Source organism: Stegodyphus dumicola, chromosome 1 (assembly GCF_044657685.1).
Source record: "Stegodyphus dumicola isolate Sdum_Otavi_A_Nest chromosome 1, ASM4465768v1".
Taxonomy (NCBI): domain Eukaryota; kingdom Metazoa; phylum Arthropoda; class Arachnida; order Araneae; family Eresidae; genus Stegodyphus; species Stegodyphus dumicola.
In genome coordinates this window covers 227,205,037-227,229,988 of record NC_140768.1, presented here as the reverse complement: position 1 = coordinate 227,229,988, position 24,952 = coordinate 227,205,037, and the positions used below count along the sequence as shown (strand labels likewise).

At 32.0% G+C, this 24,952-nt stretch overlaps 1 long non-coding RNA gene across 10 annotated transcripts in view; it reads right to left on the bottom strand.

The window, feature by feature from the left end:
• Window positions 1-24,952, bottom strand: part of LOC118200087 (uncharacterized) — a 730,533-nt gene that overhangs the window by 318,647 nt on the left and 386,934 nt on the right. For 7 of the 10 annotated variants that reach the window (XR_015039757.1, XR_015039770.1, XR_015039753.1 and 4 more), the window contains one exon: window positions 12,805-12,867. The exons of 2 other annotated variants lie outside the window; for them this stretch is intronic. This is a non-coding gene — a long non-coding RNA (uncharacterized LOC118200087). Of the gene's footprint in view, window positions 1-4,690; window positions 5,097-12,804; window positions 12,868-24,952 lie in introns of those variants that run through there. One more of the 10 variants, XR_015039769.1, reaches the window with a different exon arrangement.

Here is a 24,952-nt window from a genome sequence, read left to right as displayed (position 1 = left end):
TAAAGATTGTAAAATGCGCTCTACAAATATCCAAAAGTCTATATTTGCGAAGTTTTAGATATATTGAGAAGATCAAGCTTTTCAAAGCTATTTAAACAGCTGACGTAACGGAACTATCGAAACTTTCCGAATACAGTCAAATGAAATCCTAGTACACCGAAGGTAATGTAAGTGATATCAGTAATTCCGGATTATCGGATGTGCAGAACCATTGCTTTGCCATATATGACTTTTACTTTACTTTGTACTTTAAACTTTATGAATTCTCTTTAATCGCTGTGGTATATTAACATTCTTTGTTATAGTTTTTGTAATTTTAGTTATAACTCGACCTCTTAAAAAGAATAGCTGCTGCATCATATTACATTGTTTTCTACTTTGATAGGTTTATGACATTTTTTTATACTGCATCATGTCATTATTAATTTACATATTATAGGTTTAGGGAAAAAAAAGCATTATTATTATGTACATCAGTTCAGCTATTCAGCAAGAACAGAATAATTCCATAACGTTAACAGGTGCATAAATGTGGGTTATCTAATATATATTCTGGGAGGCTGCATAAAATCGCTTTTCCAGCTAACACTGATTTGCCTTCATGCTATTTTAAATAACAAGATCATTTTGATGCTTGAAATTTCGACGACCATTTAGAAATCATATACCATTATAAATTTGCCAATCATTACCATTATTATTATAATATAGTAGTTAGTGATTCCGCCGTGTCAGAAAAATGAAATTATCCCTAATAAAAATTCTTAAGAAATCACAGTTCTGTATTAGATTCTAACCATTCATTAATTAGATAACCATCGTTTCCAAGATTAAAATAATGATATTTTTTGCTTAGATAGCAGCAGAATAACTGAGGTAAAACTTTGATTATTCTTTTCTCACTTTACTTCCTTGTGCGAAGTAAAGGAAGTACTGTACTGTAATCGCGAAAAATTTTCCTGTAACATATTTCAACGAAAATGCCCATTTTGACCACTTTCGAATGCATTTGTTTATGCGTATGAATTTTTTTCGTGACGTCTGTACGTACTTATGTATGTATGTATCTCACCCAATTGAAAAATGATTAGCCGTGAAAAGTTGAAATTTTGTATATGGGACTGTCATAACATCTAGTTGTGCACCTCCCTTTTAAGCTGTTTTAACTAGAACTGAAACTTTTCGTCTCCCTCCCTTCTTCCGCTGCATTAGTACTCCAAAACTCTTTCACCTCTGCTTGTGCTTTCCTCTTGCCCAGACGCTTTGCTGCTGAGTTCTTTGTTCATTGAATATGTGCTAAGCTAACAAAAATGTAAGGCACGTAAGACGCCCCCTCAGTACGTGAACCAAATATTGGGAATCCCGAAATGCTTTCTTCAATAATAAAATTATTTTGGATCCATCCGGACATGTCTTCCTTGCCAAGTAACTTGGCTACGTATCTACCGCCACTGCCAAGTTTCAAATCATTCATATCATGACATAAATATATATAACTCGGTTTAAAAGTCCTTACTCAGCCTTTATTTTTTGCAGTCGTTGGTCATATACTTCCAATTTTAGAAGTCTTTTAGAGAAATATTGATTATATTATCTCCTAATATAAATTTAGTAGAAGTATCAAAAAAGTGTGAACCCATATGTAGGAAGTTTAATTCCGAAAATTTAATTCATGTTTTAAAGTAACATGAATTAAATTTATTCATGTTTTAAAGTAACATGAATTAAACAAGTGTTTACATTCATGTTTTAAAGTAACATGAATGTAAATTATTAAAAATGTTTTACGGGGACTTGAATTAAATCATGAATAACAAAATTTCAAACTTTGAAAAAGAAATTAAATTAAAAGCAAGTAATTATCGCTATTAATCGAAAATTAGTAGGCCAAAATTGTAGTTCCGTGAAGTGATGGGATTTAGAACCAAAGAACTCATTCTGAATTAAGCATTTTCGCTAATACAAGATTCTTTATAAATTTTGAGTGAAAGGCAGTTTATGTAGTAAAATTTATAAAATACTTGAGTAAAGGTCCCCCGACACCTTCTCTTTTATGCATGTTAATTCAAAACTATTTGTATAAAAATTAAACAGTGGTAATCTTAATTGGAATTATGAAAATAGAACTCAAAGTAATTGAAATAAACATTAGAAAATTAAGAAACATAATGCTATCTTTGCAAAAAATAATCAAATAATAAAAATTGAAAAATTATAATAAGAAAAAAAATTTTAAATGTACATGAAGATATAAAAGGCTATAAAATGCATTAATTAACTTACATTCTTTCTAGTGGGGATGTCGGTAAAGTGTTTTCTTCGGTGTCTTACTCAGAAGGGGTGTGTGTGAAATTCCGTTATCGGCAGCGGGGATACTTTGAATTATTTCAGGCGGCGAAACTTGTGAGAAGTAATTTATGGGACATGGGAGGGACTAGGAATGCTTGAGCGACGTTTGTTGCGGTGTTCTTATGTGAGTGAAAACGTTTGTTAAAATTTTTTGAAAATACTAGTGAATGGAAATTAATTAATTTCTGCCTAATTGTCGTGTCGTAATGAGGAAGAAATTAAGAAAAGGAAAAAAGTAATTTTCACTGTCAACGAGCTATTTGACAGACTAAAGATTATGAAATAGGCTCATTTTTTTAGTAACAGCATAAGAAAAGTCTGAAAACAGTTAGCTTTTTACATTATATATAATTTTGTAATTACACTATGTACAAATCCTCCAACTGATAGTCATCCAACTTATACCGCATTCTCAGGTTTAGGAACAAATTATCATATCCCTATCAGATAAATGATTTAGAATGAGTATTTAACACCTGCTCTTTTAAGACAATGGTAAATAAATTGATTAGGTATTACATTATTTTTCAGAATTTTAATAAGGAGCAAAATTTCGCGTTGTAGATCTATCGTATCTGTGCAAATATTTTTAATACGTTGTATTTGATTTATTATTGTATTACTAATAACTTTTTTGGAGATTTGGAAGTCCAATTTATTAATTTTTTAGTATTGAAACTGAAGTTTCTTGTTTTGTCAAACAGTAAAATTTTTTTGTAGTTAATGATTTGAAGATCGAGATAGTCAATGTTATTTTGCGAATTATTAGTTTTATTAAGTGTAAGGATTCTGGATAAATCTCGGAGTATTCAATCTTATTAAAATTATTAAATTCAATAAGATCATCTATATAGCTGTAAGTGTGCTTGTAGTAATTTAATTCTTGCTGTTGTAAATTTTTTTGGAAGTTAAATTCTTTGAAAAACTAAAAAGAAATTACAGATCGAAGAACTGGAATGGGAGCCCATTGGAAGTCCTCTGACTTGTTTAAAAAGTTGATTTTGAAATTTAATGTAGTTATGAAAAAGTGTGCATTTTAGGTAGGTTTTCCATTTACTAAGATTCATAATCGTGAGTATAGTAGAGAAGAGTTTAGGCAGATCTAAGTAGACTGGTATAAATTTCTTCTAAAGGAAGTGAGGTATATAAGTTTTCAAATTCATAGCAGTTAATGTTTTGTATGTCAATTGTTTGAATGGCATTAATGACAGGAGTGTTGTTATGGATGATCCAGCAATAGTTATGATTAGTGTTAGAATTTCTGAAAATAATTTTACAATTTTTTTAAGTTGAATATAAAGATAATAGTCTACATTTTTTCTTCTAGTTATTAGTTCCATTTGCTATAAATCTGAATTTTAATGGTGTTTTATGGAATTTGGGAAGTGCATAGAGGTTAGTCAATCTGTTGTAGCTTGGATTTAAAGAGATATTTAGTTTTTTATGAAAAGTTTTAATTCTGTTTATTATAGATGCTTCTGCAAGGTTTGCTAATTGATAAGTAGTTGCGTTGAAAAGTTCTTTATGAATAATTGCTGCGTGGAATTGTTTTCATATAATGCTAAAGTTATTATTTGCTTTATCTATTTTTGTAATAGTAAAAAGTTTTTTTTTTTAATTTTTTATATCAGACAGAAATTGTGACCAATTAAATGTACTTTTAAACTTGAGGTGATTGAGTGAGGGGGAAATGCGTTTAAGTTTAAAAAGGTATCTATAGGTAAATTCAGTTGATAGCTTGCTTTTAAAGTTTGATTCCCCGCACGACAAAAATTGTCCCAAGTATTTAATTTCAAAATTTGCAATTTTTGATGTCATTTTCAACTTGCCTTGAGGAATGAATTATTCAAGTTAGAATAATTCGAGGAAATAAATTCAAATGAATTGCAGCCAAAAATGTGTATAATTAGGCTGTGCAAAAAAATGATGTGGTGTCCACATCAGATTTTTATTTGTCGTATCACGTATCTGATTCTTAAAGAATGATTTCGTCTGCTTAATGGATGCAGCTATACTGGAAATAAAGATTTATAGTGTAAAAAAGTGATTTGTGCATTTTTCTAACACTATGGGAACACCAATAGTGTTAGAAAATTATCACAATTTTAGTTTCCTTCTTTTTCGCAGGCATGATTACGTGACGAATCTAAGCTACCGTACCCATCGACAGACAGCTGTAATTGCAATGATTTTCTTTCCAGTAAGCCAAGAATCATCCATACAGCTTCCTAACCTTTGTCATTCCAGTTCCAAAGCCTAATCACAGAAAGAGGAATTACCACTGATATCACCAAAACTGACACATCGATTGACTTTAAAAAAGAGAGTCGTCAGTTTTTTATTTTGCTTTCTTCTTTTAACCACACGTCTCATACATCACCTGAAAAGCCAAACAGGACTTGGGGTCCTTCTAGTACGACCTAGAATGATTTCAAGAAGGCGGAGGGCTGCTAGAGGCAGGTAGTCATCTAATTAGTAAGGGTGTCCAGGTCTTCATGAGGGGTCACTGCTTTCAGAGGTCAGGAAATGCTCAGATACGTCTAGGATTTTATCGCCGTTTCCATCTCTGAGGTGAATATAGATTTGTGTGGCCTGTTTCGTCTGGGGTGGGTGGTAAGAAATATATCACGTTCTTACGGACCGCATGCCGTGCCCTTGTGCAGCGTGCCCTTGTCATCCTGCTTACATGCATTGTCACTGTACGGTTTCGTGACCCACTCAGTTAAGGGGTGGATTGCAGAGTGCAGCTTAAAATAAAATGAATGGAAATTAGTATTTTGTGTACGACATTTAAATTATTCACATGAAAATTTCCTTAATCATGACTTGGGTGAAAAAATTTACTACAAACTTCGCAGCTAACAAAAAAGAATTTTTACTCTTGTAACAAATTATTTAGGTACATATTAACTAATATATATTATTTTATTGGTTAACCCAAAAGAATCTTAGTCTGAGTCTATAAACTACGCAATTAGCAAACCTGAACTCTACATACACGAACTAACTACGAACATAACTCATTCGGCTGTTAGATAAATCTGTTTATCGGATTGTCTTACCCTCCGTAGGCTAAATACGTATTAAAGGAGAAAGGAGAAACATGTTTATTCTTTCATTATATTTTGTTTCAACAGGGATTAAATAGTTGAAAAGTGTTGCCATTTACAGTAGTAAAATATAAAACCCACTTATTCGATAAAATTTAAAAAAACAAGGTTGTTCTTTAAATCTCCGCAAACATCTAGCATATTCCAATTAAAATAAAGAAAAGAAATTAATTTTCATTTATAGTTTTAAAACTTAACACATAACGTTTTAGGACTAAAATTAAAGAACTAGAAGGATTTTTTTAATTTCGTCAAACAAGAGAACATACAACAAATTTATATAAATTGCTGAAAATTTTACTGACCAGTCTACATACACATATTCTTATAAATAAATACAAGCATATTTTTAAAAAATATGCATACTGAAATATATGACTTTATTTTAACATTTAAATTATAAGGTATTTCTCCAACTTTCTTAGCAAACCTTCGTAGTAGAATGGTCAGCACGCTCGGCGCGTATTCGAGAAGTCCGAGGTTCGAGTTCCGGCGAGGTCATTGCTCATTTTTCCTGCCTCTTGCTTCAAAATAATCTAATATCTCTACAAAATAAATAAAAAATATTAAAAGATGGTAAGATTTTAAATAAATTAACCCTATTTTTCTGGCTATATACTTACTTGAGCTGAGAAGCGACTATTTGCTTCAAACTGTATCAATGACAAGACGGGAGAAGGGTGTACAAACCCTTTTATTTAACTCAAGATGGAATTTACGGACGACACTCCTGGTGCTTACACACTTAGCCAATACTTTCGGCTGCAACTCAAAATAGAAATATAAAATTAAAACTAAAAAGTCAGCTGAAGATACACAGAGATAATTAACGCGAGTTGGCTCTTCCCTCCATACACAAACTGGCAATTAATATGCTCGGCTTTAAAACAGCAAGCTTAAATTGACGAAGCAACGTGGCCGAAGAGCAGAACATACTCTGTCTGAAATAACTCAGACACCAGCTTAAATGGTATTTTATTAGCATACTTTGCATAATACGCGAAATTGAAATAGCTTTCTGTAGGAAGTGGAAATGAGGGAAGATAGAAAAGATAAGTAACTGAACAAAAAAAACTGGTAAGTTTAAAACTAAATTATTCTTTATAAGTAAATTGCATTTCAAAGTAAGGATCAAAGAAAGGAGGTTAACATCTAATTTAATTTTCATTGGTCCAGAAATAAAAATATGAGATCTAGATGCTCGAAATTCTAAATAACTGGAGTTCTAGTGCATAGTTATTAGAACGCGGAAAGTGTGGTTAATATTACAGGACTTTTATAGTCTGAAATTCCTATACAATACGCATTAACTTATACGTCTTCAGGAAACGCTGAACAGAACCAACAATTTCGAAACTGCAATGAAACTGCAACAAGCTAACAAAAGAATTATAACAATGTAACGTAAAGTATTCATTATATGTGCCTAAATAGAATGTTTAAACTGGCATTCAAACGAAGAATATCCCCAGTTTGTATTATTTATCCGGGCAATTTGCTTTGTAATAAATGTGTATATAAGAATACATCTCATAACGAGAAATATATTATTCCATTTTTTTTTCGTGTTTTCCTGAATAATGAGTTAGACACGAGTCCATACAGATATAATATAAACTCAATATGGATATGTTTTATTGTACCATCAACATTTTCAAAAATGTTGCAGCTTATATCACTAATTTTGCATGTAAATTAAAATTTTATTTCATTTATCGTTACTTTTTGTCGAATAAGTGTCTTAAAAATTATCATTCGTGTAAATAAATAAATGCATAATAGGCTTTCTTAATAGAGCTCATGAATTTTCTCAAATACTTTTGTTCCCGCTGTATAAATATTTGCATTCATTTGCAAGGTATTACTGAGTTTAAATTTAAGCGATATGAATAAAAAATTCAATAAACATGTTGAGCACAACGCTTTTGTTTGCAGCGGAAGCGGAGATGAAAAAACGTAGCGATTGAAATATGGAAATTCAGTAATATATTTAAAGGGTATTTAAGAAAGATGAAAAAAATTTCCAAGAATTAAATCATATCTTAAACGCTGATAATAATTAGTTCGAAATGCATTGAAAATCATCTGAACTTCATTAATGCAACTTTTGTTCATATTATATTTAAAATAGAGTTATGACTATAAATATTTTTTATATATATTTCGTTTGAATGTAGCATTTTATTTAAATTAATGAATTCATATTTTTAATGCACAGTATATGTTAAAAAATTCCTGCACTTAGAAGTATAGGCCCACAAATCTTCTAATTTAACATGCAAAACCTTTTAATCAGGACTGCAGATATAAGAAAATGCGGAACCGAAAACCACTCAGACTGGGACTAAAGTGCACAATAAACATGCACTCAAAAATACAACCAAAGTATACTTATAAGGTTATACTTTAGATCTGGTAGAAACTAAGCACCCTACGCTATATCCAGGGAATCTTTCAAGATTCAAAAACCTCAGTTTAACTATGTACACAACTAATTTGCATTGTGGTGGGGAATAGGGAGAAAAGAAGTTAAAGTAGAAGTCCAAATCATAATAGCTTAGTTTAAACTAAGATCTTACATACTATGCTGTCAGACTATGCACATAAGCACTTCGAATTAAAATTAATTCGAAGTGCTTATGTGGCATTGTTTCTTTCATTAACCAATGAGCATAGACAGAAGACCCATCCGAATACGGTTCCACCAACTGAGAAAGTTTGAGTAAAGCTGAATCAATAATTTCAGGGAAACAAACTGGTAATTTTTGCAGTTAGACTAGTATGAGACTCAGGGTGATGCTTCAAACCGCCACCACTATTACCAGTGATTACAAAGATACGTTCATAACTGTAATAAGCGCAGCTTCAGGTCTAGAAGTGGACTTCTTGTAAGTTTGCCACAAGAGTAAAAACTGCCATAAATATGTCGATAGCTTTGTTTTTGCTATTCAGAACCATTTTCCCACAAATTCTAGATATATAGTGTCACGAAGTACCATTGCAGAACAAATGGCAGAAGCTGCACCCTACTTTCAGCCTCCGTAACATCGTTTGTCACAAACCTTTAGACATGAACAGCAACACATTTTGAAGTCTAGCCGCTGAGAAGCCTGGAATGGTTGGTTGAAAGTGTATCAGCGATAAACATTGTTTCCTCTCAGGTCGGATGACAGAAGAATTCATGCGCCTAAAAAGCTCCATTGAATCATCAATGTCCAACGTCATATTGGAGAGATATACGTCCTTCATATTTCACTTTATCACTGGTGAAGTCAACTGCCGACGACAAGTGGTCATTTTTAGTTATCTTTCGATTCAAATAAATGGCTTGATTATTGTCGGGCAGCATTTTGCTATTTGTCGCACTTACGTTGTTTTTGTTCTTGATATGGGTCGTTTTCTGTGCTGAACGTTTTCGAGAAAACTCTTTGTTATGTCAGAAGTCTTTCTTGACTTTCCAGATCGCCCGGCTTACAATAATCATACATATATGGGACATCCGAATGCTCTACTGTGGAATTTTCTACCACACATTTTGTAATGCTAAGTTAGTCCACATACCTTGCAAAATAATTGTAACCAGCACTTTAACATGGCAGACTCAGCTTTCCAATTTTAATGATTTCTTTATCTTTGGCACCTCATTGTTCATGGCAGATTTCATAAGTACTGAACAGTATTTCTAGATGAACGGATATTTTTGGTATATAATATTTGTGAATTATTAATTTCCTACTGCTATTAAGAAGTGGTCTGACAAGCTCATACCATAGCCTCATTATTTTAATCCGGGCATTCTTTTCAACAGATTGTTCTTTGTCGATTTGAAATTCTAGTGTTTAGTAATTATTGGTTTCAATTAATTTACCTCTGTTTAACATTACTTCAATTAAATCAATTCCTGCAACTTTTTAGAAACCCGATCATATTCTGTCGTGCTTTGTTTCTTCAGATGATAAAAGTAAACTGCATAAGCTTTTAATTCGTACACCATATTACTGGAATTTTGCTGCATTTTGTGCGCAGTAAAAGAGAAGAAAAAAAAAAAAAAATGATAGCTAGATTACAGTGACTGCTTTCAATAAAAAAGTGTTTCGTATCATGGTAAGAAAAAAACTTTCAAACTTCATGAGTAATAAAAGATGAGAAAATTCTGTCAGTAATATAGGTGATCGCTTTCAAATAACTGAATTTCTAAATAAAAGGTAACTATTACAATACACATAAAAAGCAAGAAATTGAAAAAGTAGAAAAGAAATCATATTTTATTTAGAAACTTTACAAAATTTACTATGAGAAAACAAGCAAATAAAAACTTGTTTTCGATGTATCAAAATACTGAAATCGGATTTAGTAGAAGATCAGAAAGTAGAATAGGAAAATAAAAATATTTTAAAAACCAAAATTAAATTCCTGGGTATTATAATTTATAACTTAAAAATTGTTTGCTACATCTATTTCTTTCATAAGATATCACCAAAATAACCAAGCCCAAACTCAAAAATCTCTTTTATATATAACTTAAATTCAAATTATTGCATATAAATGTTGGAAAGAATAAGATTAACGGGATTTTCTGAAACTAATCCTTCTACTTAGCGTTAGTTATAAATCCTTGTTTTCCTTTTTGAATAACTTCATTCAGCATTTATTGAAAAAACTAAGCGTAAAAACATTGTATTCAATGACGTAAGCTTAATTTATCCTATGCTTGTACACAGGGTTCTGTGTTCAGCAAAAATTATTGTATATACGCAAAAGGATATCAGCTTGGCAAATGACCTACTTCATGCCGAATAACTCTTCCTATATTTCCGTTACAGGTGAAAAGGTCACAGAGAAAACAAACATAAGAGCAAAACGTTGTCATTCAAAACATCGTGAGAAGAAAGAACGCAAGGAGAAAACATCGCAGTACGAAAGCATTGTGGCTCCAAAACATTCTGGTCGAAAATAAAGCGGTGAGAAAGCTTAGTAAATCTTAAAATACCATGGTATAGCGTGGAAAAAATGAAGAACCTGTAAGTCATTGCATGATGACAACATCGTTGATATACGTTTTCTGACTGGAAAACTTTAGAGTGAATTTTCGAGTAATGATATGTTGTAGAGTCATTAGATTAATTGGAAGCAGAAAAGATGAAAAATATGCAACCGCCTTCGCCGGGAATCGAACCACGGACCTCTGAAATACCGGCCCAGGGTGCTACCGTTACACCACGAAGGCACGCTAGGGAAGTGGGAGAAATACCTTATAATGTAAGCAGAAGAAGAAATATGCAATATTTTACCTCTGTATTTCATATATTTGTGTTAATTAATAAGTTTTTAAAAGAAATCTTAATTTTTTTTAAAAGTTTGGAATTAGTAGAATTAATGCTACATATAGAATAGCTATGTTGTAGAATAACTATGAATAGCTACGTATGTAGCTAAGTTAATATAATTTTGAACTTACTCATATTCTTCCTTCCAGTCTTTTTTATACTAAGTTTTAAAAATAAACAAACAAAAAAAGATTTCTTGCTTGCTATTTAAAACAAATTCAATAAAATTGTTGGTAAAAATATTATTTTTGCTGAAAATATTGTCACATGCACTTGAGAAGAAAAATATTTTCAAACTATTTTTCATGAAAAATTTGCTACGTCTTTACAAAAGATATTAAATTGTTAGCAACTTAAGCATAAAATTCTCTCAACTGCTAAGCATAGCATTAATTTTTTACTAATATCCAAATTTTTAAAGCTTAAGTTTTATTTTTCATTTTAAGTAAAAATTTATTAGTTGATAGAAAAATATGAAATGTAAAAGAAAGAATATTACTCACTTCTTGTGCTCACAAACAATTACGCGAAAATTTTGCTTAAAACTTTTGTAGTTCAGAAAGTGCATGTCAGTAATGCTATCACCATGCCATGATTTGCAGGTGCTTTTTTTTTTTTTTACCGCGATATTTTATACCACGATGTTTTAAAACTGCGAAATATTTGCACCGCCTTATTTTCTACCACGAATGTTTTAGAACTGCGATGTTTTTTATTGCTTGCTCTCCTGCCAAGATGTTTTTTATTATGTCCTTTTCCCTTTGTTTTACTTTCTCCGCGACGTTTACATCCGCAATGTTTTTGCCATAATGTTTTCTGCTGATATCCTATATTTCAGGGTATTAATTGTTAATCACTTGTCTAGTAAACTAATATTAACACTAATTTCTTATAACTGGTCTGAAAATTTCCTCTAGCACCCCGAAATAATGGATATTCATATGTGTTATCTAAAAGAGATTTTCTGCAAGACCAGTTTCAGAAAAAAATATAAATAATGAAACGTAATACAGTTTCAAAATTTTTGAAAGAAAATTCAAGATATTATTCTAAATTACCTTAATTAATTATTTCCAAATACATTTTCTAGTTATAAAGGAAATTCTATTGAACAATAAGACATAAATTAATGGCAGGTTATTTTTAATTCTTTCGCGCGCTGAAATTTCAATATCCCTCATCATTATTTGGTTTCCTATTAATATTTGTTATACAGTGAAATTTATTTTTCTTCTCGTATTTCTTGGAAATTTACTAAGAAACTTAGTGTAGAATCTAAGATCTACAAAAATTAAACCGATACAAAAAATAAATAAGACTTATAAAAAATAAATGAAAATTCTAAATAAATTGCTATCGAAAGACAGAAAATAGGAAATAAAAAAAAAATTAATGTAACTATAGAATTGCAACTTAATTACTTTTTACTTTGAACAACGTTTCTTTCAATAACATAGGATTATTTTTATTATTTTTTTCTACTCAGTTTTTAGGGTGAAAAAAGGGCCAGCGGAAAATCTTAATCACAAACGAACGTTAATATTTATTAAAATAAAACGCATTGCTATTACTAGAGCAATTAAAAAGATATGAAAACATTATAGGTTTTTTTTTATTTCAATGTAATAAAAATATATTTTTACCATTTAAGGTAAAGTTTTAAAAACAAACAAACAAAAAAACGATTTCTTGCTTGCTATTTAAAACAAATTCAATAAAACTGTTGGTAGAAATATTATTTTTGCTGAAAATATTGTCACATGCACTTGAGAAGAAAAATATTTTCAAACTATTTTTCACGTAATTTAGTTTTTTTCCTTTTGGAAATTTCAAACGTAAAGCTATTAGGAAACATTTTGTGGTCGATAATTCATTCGATCATGCAACTTGACCTGTTAGCAGTAAATTTATAACACCTGAAATTGATAAATTTAGAACAACAGTAATTGATAAATTTAGAACACCTGTAACTGATAAATTTACAGCACCTGTAATTGATAAATTTAGATTTTACTCACCATTTTTCAGAGCTCATTTTGCTTTTAGAAATAATTTTCTTTTCTTTTTTTTTTTTATTCTTTCTGCAATGAAAAGATGATTTAATGTAAAATTGAAGAGGTCAGTGAAATAAAAACGACACAATTATATTTTAATTTCATTCCTGACTAAGCATAGTACATAATCTGAGTCTCTCCTTCCCATAGCTGAATAACCTATAAGTGGATTAAAAAAATTCGGCATACAAACTACTTTTAATATATTGAAAAACTGTAATAGATAAAAATATACCTTCCTGAGAAATTATTCGTGCACTTAACAAATGATTCGATGTTATGTAATAATATTAACTTGTGAGGTTTATTGATGTTAATTAACCAGTTATTTTATGTTCTGAACTTGTACTGTTACTTCTGACTTTCCGTTTTCCTACCAGAATACAAATTAGCTCACGCATATTTAAGTGCGGGTTTAAGTTGTTTAGATGAAGCATGTTCTGCGTGCTGAAGGCCGCTTCTGCTGTTCTCAGATAAGTGTTCGGTGTTGCTTTACTTTTGCCAGTGCTTACACTCCAGTGTAACCTTAAGAGCCAACTTTTGCATTTAAATTACTCTGTGTACACATTTAGATTTAGTTTTAAATTTCAAATTCTTCTTTGAATTCTCTTAAGCACCAGGTATGCCTTTTGTTCAACTTTCTTAGTTTTAAATAAAAGGGCCTTTTATTCCATTTCTACGTATCTGTTTTCATTCTTAGACAAAGCGTTAAGTCGCTTACAGTCTTATTGAGAATCTGCCACAAGTTAAATTTAGTAAAACACTATTCTTAAAAAGCTGCCAATATAAAGGTGTTATTAATGATGATGCAAAACTTTTCGCAAAATAAAGAAGAAGGAACAAAGCCATAATTTTGGACGAACATAGAGTGGTTCATATAGTCAGTTACGTAATATAGTAGTTTAAATATTAGTAAATAGTGACAAATGGAAGTGAAGGCTAGAAGCTGTGTTAATTGTTACTAAAGAATCCGAATGTTTTAGAGATGCATAAGTTCATTATAGAATATTTAATGACAAAAGCAAACCAGGTAGTTAACTTCCGAATACTTTTCAATGTCTGGTAATAACGTGTTTTCTGCTTTATGCTGTCACATGTTACTTTTTATGTGTTCGCAAGATGCGTTTTACTTATATTGGGACTAAGAAGACACTTGTTTGATTACTTTCATCTGGAGCCCCCTAAATGCAGGTGATAGGTGAGAGCGGGTCCGAACACCCGGACGGCTTATATAAGATCATTTTAGTAACAATACACACATAAGATCATTTGGGTATCGTCCGAAATCCGCAAATGTATAACGCGAGGACTTTTTGGCGCCCCAGAAGCACGGCGTCAGGAGCTTAATCGAAACTTTTGTTGGTGCTGTATATTGAAATTTAAGCATTTTAAACTGATATTTAAACATTTTACACAATACAATAGTTGTATACTGATGCACACACTGCGGCTGTTACACAAATATTATACACTAATAATTAAACTTTATCGTGGTGCATTTTATGTGCACCTAGGTTTAAACACTAGGAATATATTGTTACAATAATGTTTGTTTTACACATGGCGTTCGTTGTTGCACGTATATAAATATTCCATAGTAATAATTAAACATATTACTCTTGGTTATAGACCAGTATTACAATGATACATACATACATATAAATATAAATAAATAAACACACATGAGTTACCCTGGTGCATTTATAGTTTTTATAGCATTACATATATAGTTGCTGTGGAAGTTATTTCAGAGTGTTCATGTACAAGGTTCTATCATGCACACACTAAACAGCACACTAACATGCCGCACAAGATCATTAGTACCTTACAACGAGACAGGAATAAGGCAGTTAGTACTGAAGAGTAGGCAGAAATCTGTAGTACACTAGGTTGACATGACAAAGGTCCTGCCCCAAACCTTGCAGTTTTTCCATTATAAGTCTAAGTTTTCTGATTAGAGCAGGTTGCTTACTGAAGAAGCACATTAATGGTGCATCATCAAATGGCAGTCGCATGTGTAATGTCTCTGTGAGTGGACATGCTGTTATGTAATGGTCTGGAATTTCAGCCTGGCCGCACACAGAGGTTAGATGAGACAAATCCCCTCCAAATTTCCCACATCTAGTCAAAATCGTCAATCAATCGATCGAACCGACAAAATCGGTTACAAATCTTATAAAATGGATATATCTTTTGGCTTTTCATATATTGTCTGTCATAAAGAAATATTCATCTGAGCGGAAATGGATTGAGACAAAGAGACTTTCAAATAGAAAGATACTGGCGAAAACTTATATTTGAGAAAGCTTTCTTTAAGAAAGTCTTATTTCTCTTACTTTATGTTCAAATATTTACTTGCAGTAGAAGTTGGTGATAAAACATACAAAATACGTCACAGATTATATTGGGAAGAACTATAAGTTTAATTCTCCCATTTTCCTAGCGTGCCTTCGTGGCGTAGTGGTTCTGCACGCTGGGCAGGTATTCCAGAGGTCCGTGGTTCGATTCCCGGCGAAGGCGTTTGCTATTTTTCATCTTTCCTGCTTCCAAAAATATACCTAATGTCTCTACAGAACTTAATATTTCATTAAAAAAGTAATAAAAATAAGTGAATGATACAATGCTCAGAAGCATTACTCTGAAAGAAGACAACAGGTTGTTGAAGTGTTTTCTAAATATGAAATTGTTACTTTCCATTAGGAGTAAATGTGGGTTCATAAGAAAACACTCTAAACAAAAATTCTCTGAAGCAGTAAATGTTTACGTATACGGGTCATGAAAAATTTATTTTTGTGTTTACCACAGTTTGCATTCCGTTACTAGAATAATCTGAAACAGAGTTGTCCTCAGTCCTTTTGTGTCTAGGATAATCTAAAAATTGTCCTCCAGTCTTTTTGTGTTTAGGATAATATAAAAATTTTTCACACAATTCGGGAACCGAAAATTTCGGCACACTTTGTAAAAATACGTAACAAAAGCAAAAATTCAGATTTGCGCTATAAACTAAGCGATTATAAATTTATACATTAAATGCCAATCATAGAAATATGGGCTAGCAAAAGTAAAATGAATGGAAGTACACTTTTGAGATATTTGAATAAAGATATATATAAAATGTTAACAAATCGAGCTTATCAAACACTTTTTCCATGCCTGTGTCAGTTTGAATCTCGAAATATTGCTTCTCTGGCATATCAAACTTTTGATAATACACACTGATTCCAAATATATAGAAAAATGATTATATTTTACTTTCGTTTGCTTTAAAGAGTTCGAAAACATATTTGAAGATTCCTTGTAGTTGTCTTTTTTATACGGCTCATTGTCTCAGGAGGCTATTTTGACAGAAAAATGAACCAGATCCTTTTTTCCAGAATCAATTGTTTCCTGGTACAATTGATGCCAAAGCCAATCAATTGATGCCTAAAGTTGACTTTTAAGCCTTCAAAACACTGAGTATAAAGTTATAAATATGAAATCATAAAACTAGTCAGATACTTACAGAAAGTTTAAACTTTTCCGTTTTTATTCAAGGAATGTCTACACTTTTCCAAACACATTGCTGACTTCAAACATATTAGCCAACATTTCCACAATGAGAGAACTGGTTTGAATCGCCTCACATCAATATAAACACTCATAGTTCTGCAAGAGGAACTTTGACCTGCTTGTAATTGAATCCATTTCATCTAGTAAATTTAATTATGAAAGGAAAAAAAAAACCTTTCACATCCTATATAGCACATATAAAATTGTTTCTCTTGATGATTGGTACACTATTATATTGGCATCATTAAGCACGGATTTCAGCTAAGATGCTCTGACGTTCTTCTGTAGAATGTGATTTTAATTCGCATTTCAGTATTGTATTACAATTACAAATGAATTACTTTTACCTAAGATTGCTGAGGCTTCATTTTTTGTAACTCTACAAGTTTTTCTATGAAATATAATTCTCCTCTGAAATTCTAAAATCAAACAACATAAGTTTTCTATGTCTCCAAAAATATAGTTTTTTAAATGTTGCACCTGTCAATTGTTTAAATCTGATAGGCAAGACAGTAATTTTACCACAACACCAAATTTCATAACCATTTTAGAGAATTTTACAAGATTTTCTACATTTCACGAATATCATATTTTTTCCAAAATTTCAGAATATGACTCTAGTATTTTCAAATATAATATTGTTGCGTACGTACGGATTCGTGTTGGACTGAATGCACACAGAACCGATGATAGTTGATAAAATATATTTTTACCAAAGAAAAAACACTTTACAATTCTGGAACTTTCCACAAAATACTCGTGCAGAGAGTGCAATCAGTAGTTACAATTCAGACTACTAAGAATATTAACACAGCGCAATTCAAAACTCATCTAAAAAGCGATGCTCTCACAGAGATCTCTCAATACTCCGAACTCACGCTGAACTAAAAAAATCTGATGTGTACACCACATGACTTCCTTGTATTGCAATATTAAATTGGAATATTAAATTATACTCATTTTTCTTGCATTTCATTCAAACTTATTGGATTGAATTAAATCTACTTCACCGACATCGCATAAACTACAATAGAATAAATGCATTCTTTAAAATTCACTCTAGTATTTGTTTACCATAGCGACACTCTGGCGCTAGATTCACTTAACATTATTAATAATTAAATAACAGTTAACTTATATAATAATTTTATAACGGAAACTAAGTTAGCTGTTATTTAATCCAACAATTATATAACAGTTAACTTATATATTTCGTTCATATTGTAACTCATAATGCACAAAATTTATATCATTTAAAGAATAGAATTATCTAATCGTTGCCACATGTTCTATTCAAATACTATAATAAAACTAGAATGATGTATAAAAGAAATTAAGCAAACAAAACAAAAAAAAAAAAAGAAACAGTTTTTCACAGACGATTCAGTATTTCTCATTCAATTAATTCAGTTTTCACTTCGCGAAAAGGCAAAAATACATAAAAACTCAAAATATCTGTATTAAAAATTACGAAGTAAATCTTAAACGCTTATTTCCTCGAAAAAATTCCAGAAAGGATTAAGCGTGATTTAAATAATAAATGAAGGCGTTATCTTTGTTGTTGTGAAGCTAAGTTTCTCTAGATTGGCAACAAATCCACTAGTCTCCTGTTTCAAATGTAAACATCAATGGCCTCCATTAAAAAAGGCTTAGCGGTAATTAAACTCTTTTCCTCCAAAAAAACCAAAAAACTGCGTTAAAATGAATTCTGAAGAGAATTTTTTGTGGCGTCTGTACGAAGGTATGTACGTACGTATCTCATATAACTCAAAAACGAGTAGCCTCAGAACGTTGAAATTTTGTATATAAGACTGCTATAACATGTAAATGTGCACCTCGTATTTTGGTTGCAATCGGCCGCACCAAACGTATGTAAATATATTTATAAATATATCCACTCTGTTACCCGGCTCATTGATCTCAGTTTCATTACTCTTACATGTTTGTAAATTGTACATTTTTTGCTTTAAAAATGATTGAATTATGTTGTTTTTATCTTCCGGTTAAGGGTTTTGTGCCTTTAGTAAATCTGTACGCAATATTTTTAGAATTATCAACAATTTTAAAATTGTTTAAGTGCCGCTAAGCCTAATTTGATGGCGACCAGTGCTCTTGTTTACATTTGAAACAGCTGAGTAGCGGATTTGCTGCCAATCTAGAGAAACTTAGCTTCGCAACAACAAAGATAACACCTTCATTTATTATTTAAATCATGCTTAATCCTTTCTGGAATTTTTTCCAGGAAATAAGCGTTTAAGATTTACTTCGTAATTTTTAATACAGATATTTTGAGTTTTTATGTATTTTTGCCTTGTCGCGAAGTGAAAACTGAATTAATTGAATGAGAAATACTATATCGTCTGTGAAAAACTGCTTTTTTTTTGTTTTGTTTTCTTAATTTCTTTAATACATAGATCTAGATTTATTATAGTATTTGAATAGAACATGTGGCAACGATTAGATAATTCTTGAAATAATATAAATTTTGTGCATTCTGAGTTATAATATGAACGAAATATAATACTGTTAAGTAAACCTAGCGCCAGAGTGTCGCTATGGTAAACAAAGGGAATTTTAAAGAATGCATTTATTCTATCGTGGTTTATGCGCTGTCGGCGAAGTAGGTTTAATTCAATCTAATAAGTTTAAATAAAATGCAAGAAAAAATGCGTATAATTTAATATTCCGTACAAGGAAGTCATGTGGTGTACACATCAGCTTTTTTACTTCCTTTCATGAAGTAAAATGGACGTATTGGAATCGCGAAAAATTTCGAGTACCATATTTCAACGAAAATATCGATTTTGACCACTATTCAATACAATTTAATGATGTTTTGGCGTGACATCCGTAAGTAAGAACAGAATAAAGGACTCTTTTACCCCCAAAAAATTATAAAACTGATTTAAAATAAAATTTGAAGAGAAATTTTTGTGGCGTTTGTGCGTACGTACGTATCTCGCATAGTTCAAAAACGAATAGCCTCAGAACGTTGAAATTTTGTGCGTAGGACTGCTATAACATCTAGATGTGCACCTCGTATTTTGGTTGCAATCGGCTGCACCAAAAGTATATAAATATATGTATGTATATAATCCACTCTGTTACTCGGCTCAGTGAGCTCAGTTTCTTTATTCTTATATGTTTGTAAATTGTGCATTTTTTGCTTTGAAAATGGTTGAATTATGTTTTTCTTATCTTCTGTTCAAGGTTTTTATGCCTTTAGTAAATCTGCATGCAATATCTGTGGAGTTATCAACTGTTTAAAAGTTGTTTAAGTGCAGCTAAGCCTAATGAATTTTGCGGATGGCGGACATGTTTGTTTACGTTTCAAACTTGGCAATATAGCGGATTTTTTGCTAATCTAGAGAAACTAAGCTTCGCAACAACAAAGATAACGCCTTCTTTTATTATTGCAAATTAAATCATGCTTAATCCATTCCGGAATTTATTCGAAGAAATAAGCGTTTCACATTTACTTCGTAATTTTTAATATAGATATTTTGAGTTTTTATGTATCTTTGCCTTGTCGCGAAGTGAGAACTGAATTAATTGAATGAAAAATACTAAATCTCCTGTGAAAAATTGTTTCTCTTTTGTTTTGTTTACTTAATTTCTTTTATACGTCGTTTTAGATTTGTTATAGCATTTGAATAGAACATGTGGCAACGATTAGATAATTCTTGAAATGATATAAATTTATATGCATTCTGATTTATAATATGGACAAAATGTAACGCTGTTAAGTGAACCTAGCGCCAGAGTGTCGCTATGGTAAACAAATATAGAGGATTTTAAAGAGTGCATTTATTCTATTGTGGTTTATGCGGTATCGACGATGTAGATTTAATTCAATCCAATAAGTGGCCCACCAGCGGCCGAGCGGTAAAGTCGCTGAACACTGGTAGTTCGGTCCGAGGTTCGAATCCCGCGAACGGGCTGGCTGCATGGGTGTTTTCGTGGTTTTCCCCATGTGTAACGTGTATACGAGCCAGTTTCCCTTAGAAAGTCCTCCACGAAGGCATCCCTCCCCTTAGGCAGATAGCCCTCGTGTGCTTTGCCATAATTAAATACACACACAATCCAATAAGTTTAAATGAAATGCAAGAAAAAATGCGTATAATTTAATATTCCGTACAAGGAAGTCATGTGGTGTATACATAATATTTTTTTTTATTTTTTTTTTTATTTGTGTCTGCGAGGGCTGACAAACAGTTTCGATGCCGACTGATCTTTATTCTAAAGTAACAAAATAAAAAGACTGATATAATGTTGAACATGTTTCCAGGTTCCCGAAATTTACTGTTAAATTACAGATCAAAAATGTATAATTAGGATTAATCTGATAAACTCTTCTATTTTTTGCAAATATTGCAGCAAATCCTTGATAGTGAAATTGTTAATGTACGTTCCAGACCGCGAAAGTCTTATGAATTTTTATTATTTACCTCGTACGCTACCGCGAATTTTTTCCTTTTTTCTCACGATAAAATTGATATCTTATTAATGGGAACTTAATATTTGTTCCTCTGGGTAATTGGTTCTATTGGTTGTCCACTACCGACGAAGTGGTGAAATCGTTGTATAGGGGTGGTAGTTCGATTCGGATATAGGTATATCCGAACGAAAAGCCTGCCTGTATAGCAGTTTTCGTGGGTTGCCTCCTTGTCTAACATGAATATAACCTACTTTTCTATATAAGTGCTTTGAAGGCATCTCCTACCCTTAAGCAGATATCCCTGGTTTTCTTTGTAACAATACAAATAATCTAAATTCTAATTCACTGATGGTTGAATGGCTAAAACAGTAAAATTCGAAAAGTTCACTTTACCCGACGTTTTAGTAGTTTATGTGGTTTTGATGACGTAGTTATCTAAGAAGTTTTCCTATATAATTCTACAAGAAAGCTAATTCAGACTTAGGCAAATAAGCTTAGAGTGATTTACCGTTAATTAAACAGCAGTGATGATTTCATATTTGGCAGTATCGGCTTTTCAAAGCTGTAAAACTGGTAGGATTATCGTTTTTTAATAAGAAAACTTTCACTGCTGACTAAAATCCCCCCCTTTTTTTAAGCAACTTTGATATGAAATACTCGTTTTTTTTCCTTTACCGTCCAATTTTATTAAAATAATTATTTATTAAAATAGGCATCAGTTGTAAATATGATGTGACCAAGTGTCATGAACTGCTGGCAGGATAACAGTACACATTTCTAAAATTATCTGCCTACCAAATAATTGATTATGATAATCACTATGTGAGGTATTTTTGTTGATTAATCAGTTATTTTATATCACAAAATCTCTACTTTCAGCTTTTCCTTTCCGTTTTCCTGCCAGAATGCAAATTTTAGTTCGCGTGTATTTAACTGAGGGTTTGAGATTAATTTAATCAGAGCGTGTTCTGCCCGCTGAAAGCCACGTTACCAGTTGTATTCTACGATAAGCGTTCCTAGGTACGACGTTGCTTTATTTTTCCAGATTATGCTCTTACGCCGGTGTAGATTAAGAGCCAATTTGTACGTTTAAAGATCTCTGCGTAACATTTGGTTAAATACGACTTAGTTTTCACAAAAAAATTTATTTTTGAGTTCGCACCACAAATCCTGGCTGGTTTGGAAGCACCGACAGTGCTTTCTGCTCAACTTACTGAGTTCTTTTACTGAGTACTTTTCTTAAGAGTATCTTTTACACCTAATTTATTTTCTGTTTGCTTACCTAGACATAGCAATAAAACGCTTACGTTTACATAGGAGTCTTGGCTTAGTGCATGCTACTAAAACAAGTGAGACTGTGAAACCTCATAAATCTAGCTTGCTTTTTTCCAAAGGAATGCTGCAGTTTTAAATTGACTCCGAATGAGCTCTCAGCTTATTGGTGTATTGTTCCCTAACTTGTCACGAAGTCGTATTTTCCAGCCTATGTTGCAAAATTTCACTTGGTGACCTATTCTTTTAAACCAGCGATGAGTTCTTGGCATATAAAACACCTCATATAAATTATATGATGAATACTAAACATCCATTAGCCAGCCCAAACAGTTTGTGCTTTCAGAATGAGATCTACTTGTCTTGTGGATGTTCACAGAAGAGCCATACCTGTGCGATGATGTTTTCACTAATCTCCCTTGTCAAACAAGGGCAGAACAAGCCCACGTTATTCAGCGTGGCAAGGAGTGATATGTGCCTGTCGTTGGGAAGAGCCTTGAGCACCATAGAGGTGACAACCCGACCTTTAGCTCAGTTCTGCCTTCAATTTTGAGAGAGAGAGCACCCCGGGAAAACCAAAAAAAGGATCCAGGGGTCTTCTGCCTCTTTTCTCCACGAACCTATAGAGAAAAATTTCGGTTCGCCGCATATGTAGAGTGCCCCAATGCTGCGCAGAATCTATACATTTGTAAACATTCATGCCTTCTCTAGGATTCGAACTCAGGCCCTTCGGTACGGCTGTCAGAGTCACCAACCATTATTCTGCCAACTTTTCTGCTATTTGATACTAAAGATCATTTGACTAAAAAAATATCGTTCTGTTGAATAAATGAATTACGAACGAAAATTTAAGACCGTAATATTCAATATTCTTAAGCGTGATTCAAGTGGGTAGTTGATGACTATGAGACTCTTAATTTAGCTTCCGCGCGCCCTCACACGAAGGATTTAATTTGGCAAATGTAAAGGACTTAAATTATTCTTAAAATCTTATCAGTTTGTTATTGATTAAAAAGCTGAGGAATGTGAAAGCCATTTAATGTCACTGCGATAATTTTAAGACTTTTAATTTATCTTCCACGCGTCCTTGCATGTAGCGGTTCTCAATACATCGCCTTTTGGCAAAGCATAAGATCTTTAGTTTACCTTTCAAATATAATAAGGCTTTTATTCATTAATAAAATGAGGGATTTAAAAGTAATATGATGCCAGAGAACGAAACAAAATATTTTTATTTAGCAATCACGCGCCCTCTCACGTAGCCGATTCTCGGGTTTTTGTTATTTGACACAGCATATGATCCTTTATTTATCTTTCAGATTTAGCCAATCTGTTACACAATAAAAAACTTAGTAACTAAAAACTACTAAACGCTTAAAAACTTAAATTTTTATTTTATTTTTTAAAAATGTGTATATTGATAAAACATAAAAGACTCTCAATTTATAACATATCCAACTGATAATTTTCTATGAATTTTTGTAGCTTTGTTACATTTATATTTTGTATATTTTCATTAAAAGATATCGTGTCATCAAAATCCCATAGTCTGAAGATTTTGATATCTAAAACTAAAGCCATAAATCCATAGTCGACGTACTACAGATGTTTATTCGCGACTTTGTTTTAAACGCTTTCTATATTATAAGAAAATGCTCTGTAGATAACTTCAAGATATGCACGGTAGGTTTAATAAAATTCTAAATTCAGTCTTTTGGTATGAATTCTTTTGTAAACATTCAGCCAATGAAAGACGTAGATTCAATTTTTTAGCGACACTAAACAGAAACAATGCTGAATCCTGCAACACAGTTTATGTCTCACTTTCTGCATTTTTCCCTATTATTTTCTTTGCAATATCGTAGTGAATATATTCAATGATAATCTTTTTATTCTTTTTCATTAGTTTCCATACGTTGTGAGTGAAGCGTATCCAAACCTATCTAAAGTCATTTATATTTTTCTATGAAAATCGTAAATTTCCTTCTCTCCGAAATCGTCTGAAGGAATTTTGTTCCACGTCTTAAACTCCATGTATGCATTAAAATTCCTTACAACATTTTATTCATACAAATGTATATTGATATAATCTGGCATACCTTTCACGGCCGGTGCAACCGAAGCGTCGCATCCAGGTGGCAGAATTTAGAGGCAGCGAAACTTAGAATTTAGAAAAGTAACATGTAAGAAAATTTAGGGTTGACAAAAGTTTTATAATTTAGATGAAGAACTGGGCAGTAAAATTTAGGAACCGCAGAGGGGCGGCAAAATGATTAGACCCGGCCCTGAGTAAGTCAATAATTTAGAAGATATTCATAATATACCCGAAATCTGACATAAGAAATTGATCCAACAGCGTAATCAGTGAATTTATTAAATTGATCCTGCAACATAAATAACGTTAATAACCTGTGACTTGAATAGGTGATGGTATGACTAAATAGGTGGACCTGAAAGTTACCTTATTAGAAATAACATTTGGCCCCTTAACCAAAGTGGCAAAACTGTTTAATCCTTACGAGTGACTTTTCTTCGAGTAGTTCAAGGTTAGATGGAGGTCATGCACACCGCCAAGCCCAAAAATCTCGACGTACCCCATACGGTGCGCTTTGGCCTGCATTCTTTCATTTCAAAGAGAAGAATAATCACAAAGAATAGCGCACGAATCTTGCTGTGAATCGGCAATGGGGATTGAACATTCCGTAATTTGACCAATATTCCAAGTAAAAAAGGGGTCCACATTGGAAATGGAGAAATAATTTATAGCGAAAATTTTACAGAAGAAAACATGTCATCATGGAAATTCTCTGGTAAATTCCCCGCTGGGATACTATTAAGAACTATTTAACTGAG